The 15,505-nt window shown below is 46.0% G+C and overlaps 1 protein-coding gene, 1 long non-coding RNA gene and 1 pseudogene across 2 annotated transcripts in view; all 3 read left to right on the top strand.

The window, feature by feature from the left end:
• The window catches only part of LOC121003527, a 1,246,211-nt pseudogene that overhangs the window by 550,572 nt on the left and 680,134 nt on the right, over positions 1 to 15,505 (top strand).
• LOC121003531 (gastrula zinc finger protein XlCGF26.1-like) overlaps positions 1 to 15,505 on the top strand; it is a 181,462-nt gene that overhangs the window by 59,542 nt on the left and 106,415 nt on the right. The window lies entirely within an intron of this gene.
• LOC121003590 lies at positions 10,416 to 10,901 on the top strand. Its single transcript, XR_005779531.1, has 3 exons — positions 10,416 to 10,458; positions 10,588 to 10,767; positions 10,850 to 10,901. It is a non-coding gene; the product is annotated as an uncharacterized LOC121003590 (long non-coding RNA).

Genomic DNA, 15,505 nt, shown 5'->3' with positions numbered 1-15,505 from the left:
ATTCTACTGCGGAGAACACCTCCGCCACACTACACATCCAGCCCTTCCCTTAAGAACTTCACCGTTCCAGGGTTCAAGGTGGCAAATGGCAAAGGATGCCTGTCCCTATCGTGTCCTAATCTTATCCCCATTCACACAAAACCAGGTCACATCCCTCCCAACATGACCAAATTCCATTATATGTATGTGTACCCATAGAGACTCATGCAACCTGGCATCTCTACCCCTCCAAAGACACAGGTAGGTCGCAGACCCCCGTGTCAATAAGAAATGACTATAGGATGCAAATTTGTACAGCCAAATAATAACTCACCACCGTGTGTTGGGCGAGTTTCCCTGGGTGTGGGCTGTCACACATTTGTACCTAGAGTGTCTATGAGTACACCATCGACCGACAAACAAAATCAATAAATGTACAATGTGCTATGGGGTTTCAGGGTAGTACAAGTTATACGTCCCAAACCCTCATAGGAAACAAAGTGTGTCCATACAATATTTGGCTACAGGAACAATGTTTGAGTTATGTCCTGAGCCTCCTCCTTCGGTTAGTTCGGTAAAGTTCTTTCTGGATCTGGTGTATTTGGTCAATAAGTCCCTTGACCCTCCGATACACAGTCTAATGTAGATGACGATGACCAGAACCAGAAGAAGTTTCACTGGGTGAAACAAGTGAAAATAAGCCCTTCCACCCGAACGTCTCCAAGTCTTCCCCCAGAGCCTGAGATAATGCTCCCGCTGGATTGTGGCACAGTCTTCCATCTCTAGAACACCTCTAGACAGAGGTCGCTTGATTGCCAAAATCCAGTGGGATCCTCTGGAGCCTCACAAGAGTGTCAGGGGGAATAGCTGGTCTCTTCTGTGGCATCTCCTGGGTTTTTCTTCCGCTTCATATTAAACACACCTATGGCAGAAGAAAATACCAGGCGCTCCCGGGGGAATCTCTCCCCTCACAGAGCAATTAAATGTCATAAATTCCCAGCACCAATGCCTTTGACCCATGGGAAGAGAAAGGTATTGGGTTGCCCTTTATCTCACAGGACCCCTCGTTATCCCAACACTGGTGTCTGAACACCCTACCTTCAGAGGATCGCGTCCTCTGCTACACATCCCTCTGCGCCAACAGATAAGGATGGCCATTCTACTAGGTTAGGATAACTGAAGTGCTGTGGACAAAGCACCATCTTGTTATTGATGGCACCGTATCCCCGTCCACTCATGTGTACCCAGGCCGATTTCCCCCTGTGATCCCGTCTTGTGGAGGTCCGCAGAACCAATGGCATAGTCATGCCCTGGCTCCCCAGGAGCCCACAACACAAGAACACAGTCCACACTCTGCTGCCAAACACTCTGCGTCCATTCCCTATCAGAGCTGTGTTACCTGATCGGACTAGACTTAAGTGCGCAGCACAACATTGCACCAATGTTGTCTGTCCGCCCCAGTCCCCAGGGCAACACAGCCCTACCGAAAACTTTGAGCACAACAGTGTTATCTGTATCGATCTGAGACCCTGGTTGCCCAGAATAAAATCACATCATCCTTTGTGCAGGATTTCCTGTATGAAATTATCTGCTCGCGAACCTATACGTTCTCGATCCACAGTATAACACTGTTCCACTCCAAGGGGACACAGAATGAAACAAAGACAGCAGACTGGACTACCACCATCAACATCCAGAAGAACGTACAAACAGATAACAAAAACATACAACATGGACATACACAGGGAACAAACTGTGTAACAAATAGTACGGGGGTGTCAAATGTTGCCTAGCCTAGCTTGGCCACTCTGACCCCTCAGCAGCTGGTGATGCTGCCGAGAGGTAAACCCTTTATGGCCAAGCTGACTAGACCCCACTGCACAATTTGTTACCTGGCTAATTCTACTGTTGGACACATTGCAATTACTTGCACAAGGGCAATTCCTTGCAATGTGTCCTTTGTTCCCACACCTGAAACACGTGACTTGGTTTCCTGTCCTGTGTGTTATGTTCTCACTTGTTTTGCAGTCCTTCGCTATATGACCCAAGCCACCACACGCAAAACATTTGATGTTTGCACGGCATGGCTTAGGTCCATCCACACTGCAACTGCGCTCCCTGAATTGTTCCATCCTCAGGGAGGCACTTTTCACAATCTTTCTTTTCCCCAAAGTCAGGGAAAAATCTCTGCTAGTCTGGACAGGCTTGGTCTGGTGATTTGGCCTGTCATTATCTGGGAGCTTACAGCAACCTGAGCCTTCAATTTGGCTACCGTTACATTAGTAGAGGCAGTCTGCTCCTTGAAGGCCTTGACCTCAGTATAAGACTGAGTCAACTTAGCCTCAATTTCCTCCTTCTGCCTCTGCAGCTCTACTAACTGTGACTCTATCCTAGCCACCTGCGCATCTCGGTCAACAGTAGACTGCACATTCTCTGCCAGCTGTGCCTGCAATGCCGAAACCTGGTCCGAATTACTGGTACAGCACTGGCAGTGAATGGCCGGAGGAATTGTCTCCGTTGACTGAGACACCAGCGCAACTTCCTTTGGCTTGCAGATGCTAGCCTCAAATGTATGCACAAGTTTGGCTAGCATCCGAAGCCGTTTGGTGGCCTTGTTCAACACCGTCCGTTTGTTAACACATAGCTTGTCGTAACTACAAGCCTGTGCTAACAAATCGGACCACAGCATTTCTGCTGACTTGTAAGTGGTGGGGAGGATGGGGTTAAATGTGCTGTGTCTGCTCAAGTGTTGCAGTGTGGGGAAGTCCATACTCACCGTTTGCTGAGCGTCCATCTTCTCATTGGGCCGTACCTCTTCGTCCTAACAGCTGCTTGGAAGAAGTCCTTTTTCTTCCGGATCGCTTCTTCCCGACCAGCCGGACTTGTACGCCGCTCCAACGAAGATGGATCTCTTTCAGTGACGTGTCCTCTTCTCCCTCGCAATCACTTGAGCGATGCAGTGACCGTGTAAAGCAAATAGCAAAATATTAGTTCACAGATAGACAATAGATTCTCTGCCAAAGATTTTTGATCCATGTTTGGTGCTGTGAGGTAGAGCCGCGTTACCTGTCCGAATTATCAGGTCCTAGACGCTCAGACCACTGACCGCGTCTCTCTTGCCTTATAATTCACAGTATAACCGACCTCTAGCCTCAAACCACCGTAAGGAAGAGTCGCGTTACCTGTCCGAATTATCAGGTCTTAGACGCTCAGACCACTGACCGCGTCTCTCTTGCCTGATAATTGACAGTGTAACGGACCTCTAGCCTCAAAACCAAACACAGATTTCAAAATCTAAGCAGTGGGCCTGGCTCGCCAATGTAAAGGGGGAATAATAATCACCAATATTTATGCAAATATCAATAATTAATATTCATAAATGGGAGGATCTGTCTATTGATGACTCCGCCCATTTATACCTTTACATAACAATAATACAATACTTTCACTATACTTTACCTTACGCTAATCACTAAGCTAGCTGCATGCGCCTTACTAAACTAACTATCGCTAATAACCACACATTACACAGATAGTTATATATAAAACACAGTATTTATTATTACCAACAATACACTACGCACGCAATACACTAACAATACAGTACTATAAATACAGCACTAAACTACACTACACGGTTCCCAATTCCACCCACAAACTAACTATAGAATACACACACACACATTTATATTAGCAGCCCACCCACCTGGTTCTACTTACTGTCCCTATTGGGTACGACAATGGAATAGGGGTGAGGTACAGTGGGGGGGGGGGGGTGATCAGGGCTTCAGGGATCGTTGGTGGGACAGGGTAGGTAAGGGTTGACAATGGGGGAGTTCAGGGCTGTATAGCAATGCAGGGGATCCACAGTCACAAATACCAAGGCTGCACAGCAATGCAAGGGTTGGATATGGCAGGGAGAGGGATCATAGGGTGGTGAGTTATGGGCAAGGGGTTGTAGGGGGTATGGGTATAGTTATATATATAGGGTTTGTGAGGGGTAGGTAGGGGCTAGACAGTTAGATACTTAATCCTTCCAGAGTTAGTAGGCCGGCCTTCTCCAGGTGCCCGTCATGGAGCTGCTCTCTCCCATGTGTCTCTTATTCTAGTCCAGTTGCAAGAGACCCTTGTTCCTGGCTTCGGGCTCCTATATCAGCCTCAGAAACACCCCCTCCCCCCTCCTCAGGGATGTGACATCATAGTCTCACTGTGACGTATGCCTGCCCTCAGAACAGCCAGTTGGCCCCCTGAGGCTAGCAGCACCACACGCCCAGCCATGTCCCAAACACAAGGTGGGGGGAGAGCATAGTAACTAGGCTGATAAACTCAACAAAAGGCCTCAGATCTATTGCCTTTGAAGTCACCAGCCACCTGGAGACATATCCACCCCACTGCAGGAACTGGCTAAATGCTGTCCCTATGGGGGGCATTTAAGTATATATATATATATATATATATATATATATAGATACTTGGGGCGCATCTATATACACATACACTCATTATAAACCTGGGGCATACATGGGCAGTTATAGGCCCATATATATATATATACCTGGGGGAGAGCCATGGCAGATACACATATATAGATGTATGCACTGCTTACACCCATCCCATATATATATATATATATATCTACATGAGACGGACAGGAAATATATACTAACTATAAGGGGACACAGATCATATAAGGGTGCACAGATCAACCAGGGACCACATATTTCCCACAGGGCCCAACAGTTTCAGGTGACCGGTTCTGCTTGCGTTCACTGAGTTTGTTCCGAGCCTAAGATCTCGCTTCCGGATACGTTCTCCGGGGGTAGTGAGAATTTTGTTCCTTTTAGAGAGGCTTGCAAACTCCATTTTCGCCTACTTCCCCATTCCTCTGGTGATGAGGAGCAGAGGGTGGGGATCATCATCTCGCTGCTCAGGGATAACGCTCAGTCTTGGGCCTTTTCGCTGCCGGTGGGGGCATGGCCCCTCCGATCGGTGGATGAATTTTTTGTAGCCCTGGGGCAGATATATGATGACCGGGATCGTATTACTCTGGCTGAATTTAAACGGCGTCTTTTATGCCAGGGTAAACAGTCCGCAGAGATATATTGTTCTGAGTTTTGGAGATGGGCAGCTGATACTGGTTGGAACAATGCTGCACTCCGAAGTCAATTTTGCCATGGTCTTTCGGAGGGATTAAAAGATGCATTTGCTTTTCATGAGAGACCTGCCTCGTTGGAGTCTGCCATGTCTCTAGCTGTTCGTATTGACAGGCGTCTTCGAGAGAGAGGAGAGACCACTCCTTCCTGTCATATTCAGCCCAAGGACAGTGGGGTGGTCTCATTCAGTGTGCAGGTGTCTCAGTCTCTCTCAATCCCCTCTGAGCAGGAGGCCATGCAGCTGGGTTTGCTTGCCTCTGATAGTAGAGGATTCAGCTCTCAGAGGAGGGTTTGTTTCTGTTGTGGGGGTATAAATCATTTGGCTAATGTTTGCCCCTCTAGGAGATTCAGGGAGTTTTCTGAGGGTAATAAAGAAACAAAAAGAAAAAAAACTCTAAAAACTTTCCATTTGCTACTATTGGCAAGGTTGATGCGGAAATTGAAGGTTTGCCGTTTGCTTGTAGTTCCCGTTTTCTCCTACCTGCCAGGGTGGCGCTAGATAGCAAGAACATTGTGAGATTTTTGTAGATAGTGGAGCAGCTGTCAATCTCATTGATAATCAATTTGCTATAACACATGGTTTCTAGGTATGCACTTTGGAAAAGGATATACCTGTTTTTGCTATCGATTCCGCTCCACTTTCTCAAAAATCATTAAAGGGCAAAGTTCTCAATATCCGTTTGACTGTGGGTGATGCTCATGTTGAGGATATGTCATGTTTCGTCCTAAGCGGATTACCTACTCCTCTAGTGTTGGGGCTACCCTGGCTCACTAAACATAACCCCACCATTGATTGGCAAGCAAGGCAAATAAATGGTTGGAGTGACTTTTGCAGAGAGAATTGCCTCACGGCGTCTCTTTCAGAGGTTTCTACCAAGACTGACGTCAGGTCTTGCTCATTCTGCGGGAGAATAAATTGTACGCTAAACTGGAAAAATCTGTGTTTGCGGTTCCGGAGATTCAATTTCTTGGTTTTCTTCTCTCCGCTTCTCTTTTTTGCATAGACCCTGAGAAGGTCCGCGCTGTGCTTGATTGGGAGCTTCCTGAGAATCAGAAGGCGCTGATGTGGTTTTTGGGTTTTGCCAATTATTACAGAAAGTTCATTTTGAATTATTCCTCTGTTGTTAAGCCACTCACTGATATGACTAAAAAGGTTTTTCCTCCTGGTCGGTAGATGCGCTTAAGGCCTTTTCTAGTATCAAAGAGAGTTTTGCTTCCGCTCCCATTTTGGTACAACCTGATGTCTCTCTACCTTTTATTGTTGAGGTGGACGCTTCTGAGGTGGGTGTGGGTGCGGTCTTATCTCAGGGTCCCTCTCCTGCCAAATGGCGACCTTGTGCTTTTTTCTCAAGGAAACTCTTCTCCGCAGAGAGAAATTACGACATGGGAGATAGGGAGTTGTTCGCCATCAAATTAGCTTTTGAGGAATGGCGCCATTGGCTAGAGGGAGCCAGACACCCTATTACTGTGTTTACCGACCATAAGAATCTGGCCTACTTGGAATCAGCCAAGCATCTGAACCCGAGACAGGCCAGATGGTCTTTGTTCTTTTCTAGGTTTAATTTTGTTGTCACGTTCCGCCCTGGGGTTAAAAATGTGAAGGCGAATGCCCTGTCACGTTGTTTTCCGGGAGGGGGGAACTTTGAAGACCCAGGTCCCATTTTGGCTGAAGGGGTGGTCGTCTCTGCTCTTTATCCTGATTTGGAGGCAGAGGTTCAGGCAGCCCAGGCAGAGGCTCCTGATCTTTGTCCTCCTGGGAGGTTGTTTGTGCCTCTCGCTTTACGACACAAGGTTTTTAAGGAGCACCACGATACTGTCCTTGCTGGTCACCTGGGAGTAGAGCCACAGTAGATCTCATTGCTCGGAGATTCTGGTGGTCGGCTCTTTGTAAGACGGTTGAGGGTTTTGTGGCAGCCTGCGAGACCTGCGCTCGTGCCAAGGTCCCTCATTCACGGCCATCGGGTTCTCTCCTCCCGTTACCCATTCCTTCCCAACCTACCTCGTTCCTCGGGGAAGACTGTGATTCTGGTGGTAGTCTACCGTTTTAGCAAAATGGCGCATTTCATTCCCTTTCCTGGGTTACCCAATGCTAAGACGTTGGCGCAAGCGTTTGTTGATCACATTGTTAAATTGCATGGCATTCCTTCAGACATTGTTTCTGATAGGGCCACGCAATTTGTTTCCAGATTCTGGAAGGCCTTCTGTTCTCGCTTGGGGATTCAGTTGTCATTTTCTTCTGCTTTTCACCCGCAGTTGAATGGTCAGACAGAACGCGTCAATCAGAATCTGGAGACATATCTGCTCTGTTTTGTGGCGGAGAATCAGGAGGATTGGTATTCTTTTTTTTCCCTTGCTGAGTTTGCTTTAAATAACCGTCGCCAGGAATCCTCTGATAAGTCACAATTTTTTGGTGCATATGGGTTTCATCCACAGTTTGGGACATTCTCTGGAGAGGGGTCTTCTGGTTTACCTGATGAGGAGAGATTTTCCTCGTCTTTGTCATTTATTTGGCAAAAGATTCAGGGTAATCTGAAGAGGATGAGTGAGAGATATAAGCGTGTGGCGGATAATAGACGTGTGCCTGGTCCGGACCTGAATGTGGGTGATCTGGTGTGGTTGTCTACAAAGAATATCAAACTGAAGGTTCCCTCCTGGAAGTTGGGTCCTAAGTTTATTGGGCCTTACAAGATCTTGTCCGTCATCAATCCCGTTGCCTTCCGTCTTGATCTTCCTCAGACTTGGAAGATCCATAATGTTTTTCATAGGTCCCTATTAAAACCTTATGTCCAACCCACTGTACCCTCCTCTTTGCTTCCTCCTCCGATTTTTGTTGATGGTAATCTTGAATTCCAGGTCTCTAGGATTATCCGCGGTTTTCTCCAATACCTTGTTCATTGGGAGGGTTATGGTCCTGAGGAGAGGATGTGGGTCCCAGTGGCGGACATTAAGGCCACTCGTCTCATCAAGGCTTTCCATAGGTCTCATCCTGAGAAGGTGGGTTCTGAGTGTGCGGACTCCACCCGTAGAGGGAGGGGTACTGTCACCACCACTTCTGTGAGAAGGTCTGACAGACGTCCTTTTCTACCTCTTGCATGATGTTCTTTGTTTTGGTTTCACTTTTCCTTCTCCCAGGTCTTACCAATTTAGACTAATCCTCTTTCCTTTATATTCCCTCCCATACTGCCTCACTTTGCGGTTTATACTACTTCTTGGATTGAGGTGTTCACTGCTGGAGACTTCTGTGGCTGCTTGTTCAGATAAGTACTTTCATGTATTGTGTTTCCTTGCTGGCTTAATTCTAGGTGACCCTGACTCCCTCCGTATTAAGTGCAGGGAGCCGGTGGTCGTGTCCCCTCACTATTATAGGGTTTTCAGGTGTCACACAGTCTAGGTACGAGGGCATGCAATCGTCTACCTCTGAGACCCTTGTATGTGCTTAGCAGTCAGCATGAGCTCTTAGGGTTTTATAGGGGTCACCTTTATGCTCCTTAGTTTGGGATCAAGCCAGTCGGATGTTTATCCATAACTTCCAGCTATCTGCAACATCATCCATGACAGTATGAGGAGAAAATGCGCGCCGTCTCCTGTCCTGCTCGCCGCTGTCATGTCTATAGCAAGTCGGAAGAGAGACTGGAGACGGCAGGCACGCACACCGAAAAAAAGAGAAAAAATATTTTTCATCAGACCAGACTCCTAAATCAGATCCCCAATCCTCATCTGACCTAAAATAAGATCCCCAAACCTCATCAGACCTCTAAATCAGACCCCCAAAATAAGATCCCCAATCCTCGGATCAGACATCACAAATAAGACTCCCAGTGTCAGACCCTCAGTGCTCAGATTTCGCCCCCCCCCCCAATGTTCAGATCTCTCCCCCATGCTCAGATGCCCTCCCAATGCTCAGATCTCTCCCCCATGCTCAGATGCCCCCCCCATGCTCAGATCTCCCCCTTCTCAGATCTCACCCTCCATGCTGACCAACCCATGCTCAAATAAGACCCCCATGCTCAGATCTGACCCCCATGCTCAGTGCTCAGATTTGCCCCCATGCTCAAATCTGAACCCCCATGCTCAGATCAGACCCCCATTGCTCAGATCAGGACCCCCACCATGCTTAGATCAGACCCCCATGCTCAGTTCTATCATTTAAAAAAATATCTTCCCTCTCCTGATCAGGCACTGGGCTCCTGCTTGGGCACCTGCTACTCCGCAGGTCTGACACGCTCTCCACTGTGACCTGACGAGCACAACGTCAGGTCATAGTCCATGTCTCCACGTACTACGTTCTCACACTGTGTGCATCAGGACGTAGTGGAGAGTGAGCTGGAGTTGCAAAGTATCAACAGTGCCCGATCAGGAAAAGAGATCTGAGCATGGGGTGGAGAGTGAGCCGCCTGACTGCTTCCCGGCTCCACAGCTAGAGCCGCACTTGAAGAAGCAAAGAGCCGCATGCGGCTCAAGAGCCACAAGTTGGCCACCCCTGATTTAGATTATAAAATCCAATATATAGAAAATACAAAACATAATTTGATCAACAAGTCATAAAACTGGGAATAAAAAAAAAATAGAATAAAATAGACAAACATGTAGTGTAAAAGGGCTAATGTGATCTTCATTCCGGAGTGTTAGTTCGCTCTGCATGTCTGTCTTCATTTTATTCAATTTTTTTTTTCATTCCCAGTTTTATGACTTGACCAACTTATGTTTTGTATTTGATATATATTGGATTTTATGACATACCATGAAACTGCCTTGACCTCACACATGTTTCGATCCATATAAAAAGAGAGAACACAACATCTACACTTTATTATCTCCTCCGATGTCTCCTCTAATCTCCAGTTATTGTATTTTACATGGGATTTTGTAGGATTTTACATCGTCTCATCTTCTTTCCATTCAGGTTCCTACAATATAGGATTCGCCCAGTGGAGATCTTCTATATAAGATCCTTCTCCTGATTGACCCAACAAGAATGGACAGGGACAAGATACATAGTAACATAGTACATAAGGCCGAAAAAAGACATTTGTCCATCCAGTTCGACCTGTCAAAAAAAGTAGAAGCCAATTTTCCTCACTTTAGGGGAATAAAAAATTACTTCCCGACTCCAATCAGGCAATCAGAATAACTCCCTGGATCAACGACCCCTCTCTAGTAGCTATAGCCTGTAATATTATTACACTCCAGAAATACATCCAGGCCCCTCTTGAATTCCTTTATTGTACTCACCATCACCACCTCCTCAGGCAGAGAGTTCCATAGTCAGATGGCGGAGAGTATAATAAATCTCACCCTAGAGATCCTCTTCCGGCTTACTGGAGAGGTGAGAGATTCTGATGATGTCACATTACATAATCTTATCTATGTTACTAACAGATAGACATGACTGGAGAGGTGAGGAACTCTGGAGATGTATGAAGTGATATTTATTACTGTGTCTCTCCATAACCAGGACTACACGGTAGTGAAGAAGACCTCTAGTGGGTGCTGTCAGGACCCTGTGTCTGAAGGATGGGGAAGAACCCTGAGCCCAATCATGGGGCCTCCACCTCACTACCTGAAACATGAGGAAATCAATAGAGAGAAGGTCCTAGAACTCGCCAACAAGATGATTGAGCTGCTGACTGGAGAGGTGACACTGCTGGGAATGCTGGGACATTATGCAGGAACGCTATGAAGGGATCTGGGTGATGACTGTATCATTGTGTTGTCAGGTTCCTATAAGGTGTCAGGATGTCACCGTCTATTTCTCCAGGGAGGAGTGGGAGTATTTAGAAGGACACAAAGATCTGTACAAGGACGTCATGATGGAGGATCACCGGCCCCTCACCCCAACAGGTAATAGACATGACTAAATACACAGGTCCTCTCATTATCTGTATGTAAGGGATGAATTCAGTCACTGGATGTGTTTCCTACTGTTGGAAATTGGCCACAACAACACAAAACTTCTTGAAGCAACTTCTTCAGAAGATTATTTTGTTTAAGCCTCATTCACACAACAGTGTTTTGTCAGTGATTTCCATCAGTGATTGTGAACCAAAACCAGGATTTGAGCCTCCACAGACATAAGGTATAGGGGAAACTCTGTACCTGTTCTGTGTTTAGAGTCTCACCTGGTTTTGGCTTACAATCTCTGATGAAAATCTGAAGAGCAGCAAGACCTCATAGAAATCAATGTAAAATGTAGGCAGATTATGGCATAAGAGGTAAATGGAAGTGAATTACAGCCGTGGTAAAAGGCAGCGCTCTGTTATAAGTCCTGGACACAGTCCTGGATCTCTTGTTGCATAAATAATTTGTTCCTGGGGCCTTCCATTAATCCTCTCCAATTCAAGTACCAATCTCCATTTTTCTTTCCAAAGAGCCCCATGGTCCATAAAGCCAAGACCGGCTCTTTTATTTATCACCGGTCCAACACCAAGGATCGATCCTGATCATAAACATGCAAATGGTTAGTTTTAATAGACAAATACATTTATCTTGCCCAAGGCTTCCACTTCTAGTGCAAATATTATCTACTTTCTAGAGGTCACCATTCCATCATAACATTTTTAATCGAATACTTAAAGGCCTCTATTTTCTCAGCAAAAGTAGTTAGTACTAAAAGTACTCAGTATTCACTTCAAAATGGTGATTAACTCTTTAGCTAAGCTCCTTTTTGAGGTGTAAACACAAGAGGATCCTTTACTATTCTGAAATAAGCCTAAATTAGACTTATTTCAGGCGCAAATGTCGGTGCAATGGGGGCAACAGGTCTACAATTGTCAGTGTGCAGTGGGCGGGGAAGGGAACGGGCCGTCAGGCCTGTCTCATTTACCATTTTCTACAAATGTTTCAGGTGTAGAAAAGGGTCTAAATGTAAGATAACTTGGAAGATGTCTTACATATAGAACTGGTGCTGGAAGCCCTAAAGTAATGGAGAAGCCTCTTCATAACTTTGGCGGAACCACCACCAGGTTAGGGCTGAAGGTGTATACCTAAGACAACATGGCTGACCATCCTATCTAATCCTGATTCTGCAACACCTACAGTTAAGGAAGAGAGAACAACACCCGAGAGATGTCCCAGTCCTCTTCTTCTAAAGGATAATTCAGAAGAACATCACTATGTTCCACAGGATGATCAGGTAGATGGATATAAGGACATCATGATGGAGGATCACCGACCCCTCACATCACCAGGTAATAGACATGACTAAATCCACACGTCCTTTCATTACCTGTATGTAAGGAATTAATTCAGTCACTGGGTCTGTTTCCCACAGATAAGGAAGAGATGAGAACACCGGAGAGATGTCCCAGTCCTCTTCTTCTACAGGATGTGTCAGGTAGATAGAGATAAGGTCTCACGAAATGTCCCCTATGATCTGTAGAAGACTGTGAAGATCTTGTCTTCAGTCTTCTTTTATCCACCAGTATTATATGTCTTATCCTTGTATAATGAGAAAGATGGAGATGGCAGGATTATAGCTGACCATAGATGTTACATGTTGTCTGGATCTTCTCACTTTTTTCTGCCTTAAGATGACTGCCTCTGTCAACTGTTGCAGATCTTTTGTGGTTGCACAAGAGTGGCACAACAGTTTTCTGAGAGGTCTTAGGCCGGGACCATGCAATAGTATAAATGGTCAACCAAAGTTGTGCTCGGATTGTCAGCTTGAACATGAACATCAGGAGATAAAGGCATCATTATCTTCAAAGGTTTTGTAGTCTAGGGTGCAGTCTCCTGGTGTCTCCTTACTGTCAGAATGGCAGTATCAAGATCATACCACGGATTATATTCTAGCACATGTAAATGCAAGTCATCCTTCTTACTTGCATAGAGTATAATATAATATTCAGGGGTGTAGCTGAAGGCTCATGTGCCCTGGTGCAAGAGTTCAGCTTGGTCCCCCTTCCCTCAGTGCTTTGTGGCCAGGGGCAGTAAACACATAGCATTCGCGCTTCCTGAGGTGAAAATTTAAACTGCATTCCCTGCCCCAAGCCAAATTCTCCTTCCCTCCAGCCAGAAATGTAACTTGACCTGCATGAACTTTGTATAGTACCGGTGTCTTCTTATGTGGCACAAGGGTCTTGGGCCCCCTCAGGCTCCTAGGTCCAGTAGCGACTGCACCCCTTACATAGCAGGGGTGGGGAACCTTTTTGCTGCTGAGGGCCATATGGATATTTTTAACATCGTTCGGGGGCCATATATAATTCTCAACTTAAAATTTGACTAACATTTAAGTTACAGAAATTTAGCTTCAATAAAAAAAATCTAGGGCGCTATATTTTTGAAGCACAAAATGGCGCCTGCGCCAATAGTACAGGCGCCATTTTGACTGCATATAGCAGTCTAATTTTGAGTTGAGAATGTTATATATTTAGTTCTCTATTTGTCATTAATGGCAGCCAAGCTAAACCCAGAGGGGTCCAAAGAGGGGTTCACCCAGCTTTCACTCTCCCTGCCACTGTCCCTGCCTCTTTCTTCGCAAATGTCCCTGCCTTTGTCCCTTTCTCAGCCTCTGATCTGCTCCCCACCTCCATCAGCCTCAAATCACCCTCCTATCAGACCCCCCCAGCCTACATCAGCCTCAGATCAGACCCTTATCAGACCCTCTCCAGCCTTAGATCAGACCCGATCAGACCCCGCAGCCTCAGATCAGACCGCTGTCAGACCCCCAGCCTCAGATTAGACCCCAATCAGACATTTAAAAATAAGTGGAAAAAAAAAATTGCCTCTACAGCTCCAGACAGCGCTGCCACTTGGCAGATTCACTTACCCTCCCTGGTCTTCTTCACGCCACGCTGTACTGTGACCTGACAGCGCACAGTGTCAGGTTATCGTGCGCATCTACATGCACTACGCCCTGACACTCTACATGTCAGGACACAGCGTGGGTCCGGAAGAAGACCAGTGAAGGTGAGTATAGCTAGCAATACGCTGTTCTCGCCTACCTGTGCCGGCTCCCACATGCTAATGACCGCTTCCATAATGGCAGCGGTCATTAGCATTTTCACAATATGTTCTGGCAGGGGGCCGGGGGCCACAAGAAATGTGTTACAGCAACAACACCAATTTTATATCCATATTATTAAACACATAGTTCAAAGACATTTTACAACAAACGCTGCATTGTTATATTGTGTAAGTGGACATATTAGTACATCAGACTGTGTGTTTCAAAGACATTTTAGTACACCCTTTTCATTGTTTTACTACTGATATTAAACGCATAGTTCTAAGACATTTCACTGCTTTTTTTCCAAAGTAAATTGTCAATACCAGTGTGGAGTGTGTTTGTAGAAGTGGAGAGACATTTAACTGTCTTTAAAATACAAAACACACATTTGCCATTTTGCTTGTTCTGTTAAATAATCTGTCTGTACCAAACCCCTGACTTTTCATTTATAGGCCTCATAATAAAATGTCTGAGCAATAGAAGAGTGCAAAATAAAAGACCCATGCCTCGCCCTCCCAGAGTCAGAATGTATGTAGTACCAGCAGTATCAGTACCTGATAGGAGTAGTAGTAGTTGGCCACAGTTCTCGCTGGCTCCTAATATTATTGAGGACACAGAGGATGGAATTGTGGACTGGATGGCTCAGCGTTTACGATGAGGAGGAGATTCAGGGGAGGAGGGGCACCCCATGCATAGCTGTGTTTGTGGTGGTAGGAGTAGTGGCGCCTGTAGATGCACTGGTGGTGGTAGGGGCAGTGGTAGCAGCAGTGGAACTCAAGCCAAATAAAAAGCAGGTAATCTGGAGGATGCTAGGAAGCCCATGATGACATATCACAGTTTTTATGGTGGGGAGGCTGAGGACTATTACAATGATTGTGTGTTGGACATGATCTGGGAGCTAGATCAGGGTGCTGAGAAGAAGGTAACATCAGAGGAAGAGGATGGTGGCAGTGACAGCAATACAGAGTGAAGGCAACATACAGTTAGAACCTCCCAAAAATACAAAACCTGCCAGGGACAGATCTGCTTCTAGTATTGTCAGCTTGGGAACTGGTGATGCTGATGATACTGTGGTCGCAGGCTGAAAACGTGCCAGACCTAAAACAAGCTCAGCTGCAGCTAGCTCTGTGTGGAGTGTGCAAGTATCTCCTGTCTGGCAGTTTTTCTCTACGGTGCTGGAAAATAAAAGCAATGCCCTGTGCAAGATCTGCCAGATTACAATAAGCCATGGGAGTGACAGAGGTGTCTGCCAGCTACCACAACAAGAGATTCCTACTTCTTCCAGTCTCCTTTGTAGCAGCCAGGCGGCATCCACGTGCAGTACTGTGTCCAAGTCATCATCAGTAGTGATGAGCGGCAGGGGTCATATTCGAATTCGCGATATTTCGCAAATATTTTGTAGAATAATCGGCGAATTCGAATATTG

The sequence above is a fragment of the Bufo bufo genome, chromosome 6 (genome assembly GCF_905171765.1).
Source record: "Bufo bufo chromosome 6, aBufBuf1.1, whole genome shotgun sequence".
Taxonomy (NCBI): domain Eukaryota; kingdom Metazoa; phylum Chordata; class Amphibia; order Anura; family Bufonidae; genus Bufo; species Bufo bufo.
This window is presented reverse-complemented; position numbering and strand designations above follow the sequence as displayed.